This window comes from Suncus etruscus, chromosome 14 (assembly GCF_024139225.1).
Source record: "Suncus etruscus isolate mSunEtr1 chromosome 14, mSunEtr1.pri.cur, whole genome shotgun sequence".
In the NCBI taxonomy this organism is placed as follows: Eukaryota; Metazoa; Chordata; class Mammalia; order Eulipotyphla; family Soricidae; genus Suncus; species Suncus etruscus.
Genome location: NC_064861.1, coordinates 95,286,794 through 95,295,023, shown reverse-complemented (window position 1 = coordinate 95,295,023; position 8,230 = coordinate 95,286,794). Strand labels below are relative to the sequence as shown.

The window sequence follows — 8,230 nt, the reverse complement described above, 5'->3', positions numbered from 1 at the left end:
GATTCGAACCACCGACCTTCTGCATGAAAGGCAAATGCCTTACCTCCATGCTATGTCTCTGGCCCCTGTTTTTATTTATTTTTTTTTGTTTTTGGGCCACACCTGGTGGTTGCTCAGGGGTTATTCCTGGCTCTGTGCTCAGAAATCACTCCTGGCAGGCCTGGGGGACCCTATGGGATGCTGGGGCCCAAACCCGGGTGGACCGCGTGCAAGGCAAACATCCTCCGTGCTGTGCTATCACTCCAACCATCACCCCCTTTTAATTTGTCTATTCTTTTTGATTTTGGGACCCTACCCTGCGGTGCTCAGGGGTTACTTCTATCTCTGTGCTCAGAAACCATTTTGGTAAATTTGGGGTACCATATGGGATGCTGGAAATCGAACCTGGGTCTGTCCCAGGTTGGCTTCGTGAAAGGCAAATGCCCGATCGCTGTGCTATCTCTCCAGCCCCTAGCACCCCCTTTTTAAAGGAATTTCTTCTCTGGACCTCGACGAAGACAAATGCATGAACCAGCCAATGCCCACCCAGTGGGTGTCTCTGAGGTCAAATTTTGAGCTATTTATAGGGGTTTTCGGCCTTCTGGTGACCAAGGAGGTGTCTGGTGCCTTGAGAGACAGAGACAGAGGGCAGAGGCAGAAGTGAAACTGGGGCCACTGGTAGCGGGAAATGTGCCCCGGTGAAGGGTGTTGGACGCTGTATGAAAGAAATTCATGGGGCCGGGCGGTGGCGCTAAAGGTAAGGTGCCTGCCTTGCCTGCGCTAGCCTAGGACGGACCGAGGTTCGATCTCCCGGTGTCCCATATGGTCCCCCAAGCCAGGAGCAACTTCTTTTTTTGTTTGTTTGTTTGTTTTTTGTTTTTTGGGCCACACCCAGTAACGCTCAGGAGTTACTCCTGGCTATGTGCTCAGAAGGAGCAACTTCTAAGCGCATAGCCAGGAGTAACCCCTGAGCGTTACCGGGTGTGGCCCAAAAACAAAAAAAAAAAAAAAAAAAAAAAGAAATTCATTTACGAACAATTCTGTAACTAGAGAAAACAAACAAACAAATAACTATATTACAGACAACCTGACAACCACCTGGTTTAAATAGGCATTGAAAACAAACAAAAACAAAGCAAAACAAAAGGGCCCAGTTTGAAGACAGATTCAAAAGTCCTGATTGAGTCCGAGTCCCCAGGGCTCCCCCCCCCCCCAGCACCTCCTGAGTTGAGAAGGCCACACGGACCACAGAGACCCCAAATAGATTTGCCCCGGCCACTACTGGTCTGGCCCACACTCACCACCTGTGGGCTTTCTAAATCTGTACCAGGCCATATGGTGGGGTCTTTCCTGGCTACCACCAAACTGCCCTGAACCATAAATAAAATTAAATAACAAAATCAGGGGCTAGAGTGAATAGCACAGCGGTAGGGTGTTGGCCTTGCTCGCAGCTGACCCAGGATGGACCTGGGTTCAATTACTGGCATTCCATATGGTCCCCTAAGCCAGGGGTCACCACTGGGTTTGGCCCAAAAACCAAAAAGAAGGAGGGAAGGGAGGAATCTTAGATAAAAAAAAACAAACACAGGCCGGAGAGATAGCACAGTGGCGTTTGCCTTGCAAGCAGCCTACCAAGGACCTAATGTGGTTGGTTTAAATCCCGGCGTCCCATATGGTACCCCGTGCCTGCCAGGAGCTATTTCTTTCTTTTTATTTATTATTTTTCAGGAGCTATTTCTGAACAGATAGCCAGGAGTAACCCCTGAGCACTGCTGGGTGTGGCCCAAAAAACCAAGATAAAAATAAATAAATAAATAAATAAATAAATAAATAAAAAAAACAAGGGGCCGGAGAAATAGCGTGGAGGTGGGGCGTTTACTTTGCATGCAGAAGGTTGGTGGTTCGAATCCCAGCATCCCATATGGTCCCTTGAGCCTGCCAGGAGTGATTTCTGAGCATAAAGCCAGGAGTAACCCCTGAGCACTGCCGGATGTGGCTCAAAAACCAAAACCAAACAAACAACAAAAAACAAACAAGGGGCTGGAGAGATAGCATGGAGGTATGGCATTTACCTTGCATGCAGAAGGTTGGTGGTTTGAATCTCAGCATCCTATATGGTCCCCCAAATCTGCCAGGAGCGATTTCTGAGCACAGAGCCAGGAGGAACTTCTGAGAGCTTCTGGGTGTGACCCAAAACCAAAGAAAAAAAACAAAAACAAAACTAAAACTACTAAACAAAAATCAAGGCCCAGAGCCAGAGCAATATAGCACAGGGGGTAGGGCATTTGCCTGGCAGGCGGCCAACCTGGGTTTGATCCCCGGCATCCCATAGGTCCCCCAAGCTCCACCAGAAGTGATTCCTGAGCAGAGTCAGGAGTAACCTCTGACCCCTAACCAAAATCCAGCAAACAATAAAACATAACAGGTCCCAGAGACAACACAGGGAGTTAAGGTACTGCTGCATCCTGTCCTCTCTGGTGTGAATTTCCAGCACTGCATAGGGTCCCCTAGGACCAGGGGTGACTCCTGATCACTGAATCAGGAATAAATAGCCCCTGAGCATGGCAAGGTGTGGGGGCAGACTCACCTCTTCACAAAACACACACACAAACAGCGACAGCACACAGAGGCCCGAGCACAGGCTCTCCATGGACAATTTTGGGCTCCAATTCCACCAGTGTGTGGATCCCTGAGCACTCAGCCGGGAGTAACACCTGAGCACCAGCTGGTGTGGCTTAAAAAAAAAACAAAGCGGGGCCGGAGAGATAGCAGGGAGGTAAGGCGTTTGCCTTGCATGCAGAAGGATGGTGGTTCAAATCCCGGCATCCCATAGGGTCCCCTGAGCCTGCCAGGAGCGATTTCTGAGCGTAGAGTCAGGAGGAACCCCTGAGCGTTGCCCGGTGTGACCCAAAAACAAAACAAAAAACAAACAAACCAGGGTGTGGGATGATAGCACATCGGAGGTCGTTTGCCTTGCATGCGGCCAAACCGGGTTCGAGCCCCAGCATCCCTGAGCCTGCCAGGAATCATTTCTGAGCACAGAACCAGGAGTAATGCCTGAATGTTATCGGCTGCAACATGACCTCAAATCCACAAATAATAAATAACAAAATGAGTATGAATTAACAAAACCATATGTGAGCATATGGTTTGGGGATCTTGAAACAACAGAGGTAGGTAGATGATGGTCCTGGTACCCTAAATTCCAGGACTTGGGGAGGCCCTAAGCCAGTTGGGGAGAACCCAGGAGGCTGAGGGCAGTTTTTGGCTCCTTGAGAGGCGCTGTGGTTTGCAGATCTGACGAGGCACTACCAGCCCCCACTTACACCCCAGTAGCACCGGAACTGGGGGCAGGAAATGAGGCCCTTGTGGGTGCTGACACAAAGGTGAAAGAGAGATGAGAGAGAGGTGACTCCCCGAAGCAGAAGCACCAGCCCCATAACCTCACGCTCACCGCCAAACAGTCTAGTTTTGGAAAGGTTCTTGGGGCCACTGAGGTTGATGAAAGTTCTATTTCTTGTGCCTTGGGGCCGCATTGACAGCACAGCAGTAGGGTATTTGCTTCGCACGCAGCAGACCTGGATTTGATCCTCGGCATCCCATATGGTCCCCCGACCCAGCCTGCCAAGGGCGATTTCTGAGTGCAGAGTCAGGAGTGACTTCTGAACTCACTAGGTGTGACACACAAAAACCAAAAAAAGTGCTTGTTTTGGCAGCACATATACTAAAATTGGAACAATACAGAGATTAGCATGGCCCCTGTGCAAGGATGACATGCAAATTCATGAAGCGTTCCATATTTTTAAAAAAATTGCCTTTTGTTTTGTTTCGGTGCCACATCTGGCCGTCCTCGGGGCTAACTCTTGACTGTGTTCACGACTCACTCCTCACTCCCGGCTCTGTGCTCAGAACGGACTCCTGGCTCTGTGCTCCGGGCTCAACCATTTGACCTACCACCCAGATCCTGGCTGCTACGTTTTGCTGACTCCAAAAGGATTTTTCTCCGGCAGCCTGAACCAGCCCTTGGCCTCTTCCTTGGGTTCCTCCTGCTGCCTTAATCTGGGCACCAACGTCCTAGTAGACAGGAGCTTCTCCCCACAGTGTCAGGCAGCCGTGTCACTGCCACAGGAAATCACAACATGGGAGGAGAAGGCTGCACCCCCACCTCAGGGCCCACAGCTCTCTGGGTCCCCCGTGAAGGGACCACTGGGCTTGGCACGTTGCTCTGCCACTCCCTCTTCTGGTGGCAGCCACCGCCTTGGAGGTGCTAAAGGAGAAACTCAAGTTCCTTGGCCTTAGAAATCCCCAGCAGCCGTAGGCTTTTGAGGGACCCCAGAAGTAGGAAAACAAAAAAAATACGGGAGAAGTCAGAGCACTAGGACCAGACACTTTGCAGGTACTGTACTTTTTGGCAGGTACTGTACTTGGTTCTCTGAGCACAAAGCCAGGAGTGAGCCCTGAATTCTGGCTAGGCCCCCAAACAAAACAAAATATGAAAGGACATGAGGCCAGAGAGATAGGACTGTGCAGAGAACGTTTGCTTTGTATGTATTTGACCCAGGTTCGAGCCCTGGCATCCCATATGGTCCTCTGAGCACTGTCAGGAGTGATCCGTGAGCGCAGAGCCAAAAGGAAAACCTGAGCATTGCTAAGTGTGGCCCCAAGAACAACAAAAGAACAGTCTTGCATTGTGAAGAGCTTTTACTGGTGAAAAGGGACACGAATGAGTTAAAAAGTTTAAAAAGTCTCTGCATAGGCCCGGAGAGCCCCCAAAAGGTTAAGGTGACCGCAACTGAAAATTCACTGAACCTGTACAACCTGTTACTGTATATGATAAATGTTCCAAATGTTCCCTGAAACGTCAAAGTCACTAAACTTCCTGAAATCAACCATCATGCTGTGTTCTGTAAATTTTCCATTGTACTGGAGTATTATAAAATAATTGCTGGACTTGTGATCAGGGCTCTCAGCCTCTAGCCACATATCCATGCTGGGTGTCCAAGCGTGTCTGTTTGAACAATAAACCCCTTGCTTTTGCATGAACTTCGAGTCTTGGTGTCACTGAACAGTTCTCTGGTCCTTTCACTGGGACCACAGAGAAAGACTTTGGGGTTAGACAACTTAGTATGCCTGGAGCCTGGAGCTGGTCTTTTTGTTTGTTTGTTTTTGGCCCACACTCAGCGGCATTCAGGGTTCCTCCTGGCTCTGCACTCAGAAATCACTCCTCGAAGGCTTGGGGACTGTATGGGATGTCAGGAATCAAACCTGGGTCTGTCCCAGGTAGGAAGCATGCAAGGCAAGCTCACTACTGCTCTGCTGTCACTCCTGTCCCTGTAGTTCAGTGCTTCTCAAATAGCGAGGCACGCCCCCCAGGGGGGGCTGGCTCGAGGCTCCATAAAGGGGGGCACGTTTGACCTCGGCAAACACTGTCATAACAAGCTAAGTCCCGTGCTTATGTCTCTGTATGTCTCTGGAGCTGAGAGTTGCTGTGTCCTGCTTCAAACCTGCTTCGAAAAGCTACGCATTGCAAAACGGTGCTCATTGTAGCCATTCATCCAGGCATTACCTGTGATTCAAAAATCAGCTTGAATTATTTTATATGTTTTTGTTTTGCGGGGGAGGGGTCTCAAAAATGTTTTCTTCTTCCTAGGGGGGCATGACAGAAAATAATTGAGAAACACTGCTGTAGCTGGTCTTATGCCAGGCTGCTTCATGGGTAAAGTCTCCCTGTCTTTAGGCCAAAGGCTTTTCCTTTCTACTTGCCCCCAAATTTTGCTGTGCCTATGCAAACAACAACTACTACACACAACACTTTTTAATTTTTTCTTTTTTTTAATCTCTCTTTTGGGGGGATTGGGCCACACCCGGTGACGCCCAGGGGTTATTCCTGGCTATGCGCTCAGAAATTGCTCCTGGCTTGAGAGACCATATGGGATGCTGGGGGATCAAACTGTGGTCCGCCCTAGGCTAGTACGTACAAGGCAGATGCCTTACTGCTTGCACCACTGCTCTGCCCAACCCCCCATTTTTATCTCTTATCTTTAAAAAAAAAACGAGTTTACTAAACCTTCTGCTCTTGTATTAATAACTTTATTGGAGATATAATAATTTTCACAAATATATTTCCTACTGAACTTTTTCTTCTTTCTGTTTTCTTCTCTTCATTTTATTTTTTTGTATTTTCTTTCTATTTTTTCAATGACTTTGCTTTCCCTTATCTTGAAACAAATGTATTATGATCAGTTATGTCAACTATGTGATGCATTTTCTTTAAATAAAAAAAATTTTGGAAAAAAAAAAAAAAGAAGAGTCCCCAGGGGGCCAAAGTGGTAGCACAGCGGGGAGGGCACTTGCTTTGCACGCGGCTGACCTGGGTTCGATCTCCAGCATCCCATAGGGTCCCCCGAGCACTGCCAGTAGTAATTCCTGAGCACAGAGCCAGGAGTAATACCTGACACATCCAGTTGTAGCCACATAAAAAAAGACAAAAAAGAAAAGAATCTCTGTTTGAGATAAGATGACTCTATGCTTTCAGGATGACTATTTATGACGGGCTGGAGGGACAGTACAGCGGGTTAGGACCTTCCTGGCATGCGGCCAATCCAGGTCCCTTGAGCCCTTGCCGGGAGTGACCCCTGAACACAGAGCCGGGAGGAGGAGGGTTTTTTTTTTTTTTTTTTCTGTCTCCTTTTTTGGGGGGGAGGACACCAGGCAGCGCTCAGGGGTTACTCCTGGCTCTACGCTTGGAAATCGCTTCTGGCAGGCTCGGGGACCATATGGGATGCCGGGATTCAAACCGCCGTCCTTCTGCATGTAAGGCAAACACTCTACCTCCGTTCTATCTCTCCAGCCCCAAGGAGGAAGTCTTGAGTGTAGCTAAAACCCAAAAGCAACAAGGGGGAAGAAAAGAAACAAAACAACAAGGGGCTGAGTGATAGATAGCACAGTGGGGAAATACACTTACCTCGCACTACGTCAGCCAGGTTTGATCCCTAGCACCTGATATGCCCCCCCCCCCCAGTCCCACCAGGAGTTATTCCTGAGCACAAAGCCAGAAGTAACTCCTGAGCCTCTCCAGATGTGCCCCACCCCCCACCCCCGCAAACAAAAACAACAAAACAAAACAAAAAAGATTTATGGTTCAGGGCCCCCGAGCAACAGCACAGCAGGGAGGGTGTTTGCTTTGCATGCTGCCAACCCCGGGTTTGATCCCCAGCATCTGTAGGATCCCCCAAACACCACCAGGAGTAATTTATGAGCAGAGTCAATAGTATGCCCTGACATTTGCCTTGCATGCGGCCAGCCAGGGAGGAACCAGGTTCTATTCCCGGCATCCCATGTGGTCCCCCAGCCTGCCAGAGGCGATTTCTTTTCTTTCTGTTTTTTTTTTTTTTTTAATTTTATTCCAGAGGCGTTTTCTAAGTGCAGAGCTAGGAGTAACCCCTGAGCGCTGCTAGGTGTGGCCCAGAAACCAAACAGTCAATAAATAAAACAAAACCAAACCAAAACAAAAAAGAGTATGCCCTGAGCACTGCTGAATTGCCACCTCAATTAAAAAACAAAACAAAAAAACTTATAGCTCTGAGAATATTGTCTGCAGGTCCTGGGCTGACTGAACATACACACGGGTCACGAGAACCCCAAAACTATGAGATGGATGGAAGGCTGAAGAGATAGCATGGAGGTAGAGTGTTTGCCTTGCATGCAGAAGGACGGTGGTTTAAATCCCTGCATCTCATATGGTCCCCCGAGCCTGCCAGGAGCGATTTCTTTTTTTTTTTTTTTTTTTTTTTGGTTTTTGGGCCACACCCTGTGACGCTCAGGGGTTACTCCTGGCTATGCACTCAGAAGTTGCTCCTGGCTTCTTGGGGGACCATATGGGACGCCGGGGGATCGAACCTCGGTCCGTCCTAGGCTAGCGCAGGCAAGGCAGGCACCTTACCTCCAGCGCCACCGCCCGGCCCCCAGGAGTGATTTCTGATGAGCATAGAGCCAGGAGTGCTGCTGGATGTGACCCAAAAATCAACCAAACAAACAAAACTATGAGATGGTGGCTGGAGAGATAGAACAGCGGTAGGGCATTTGCCTTGCATGCAGAAGGACGGTAGTTCGAATTCCGGCATCCCATATGGTCCCCCGAAACTGCTGGGGGCGACTTCTGAGCGTAGAGCCAAGAGTATCCCCTGAGTGCTGCCAGGTGTGGCCCCAAAACAAAACAAAAGAAACAAAACAAACAAACCAAAACTATGAG

General features: G+C 49.0%; 1 non-coding gene across 1 annotated transcript; it reads left to right on the top strand.

Annotated features, from left to right (window-relative positions):
- Positions 1-3,679: 3,679 nt before the first annotated feature.
- Positions 3,680-3,783, top strand: LOC126029120 (U6 spliceosomal RNA). The gene has a single exon (XR_007502773.1). It is a non-coding gene; the product is annotated as a U6 spliceosomal RNA (small nuclear RNA).
- The last annotated feature ends 4,447 nt before the right edge of the window (positions 3,784-8,230 follow it).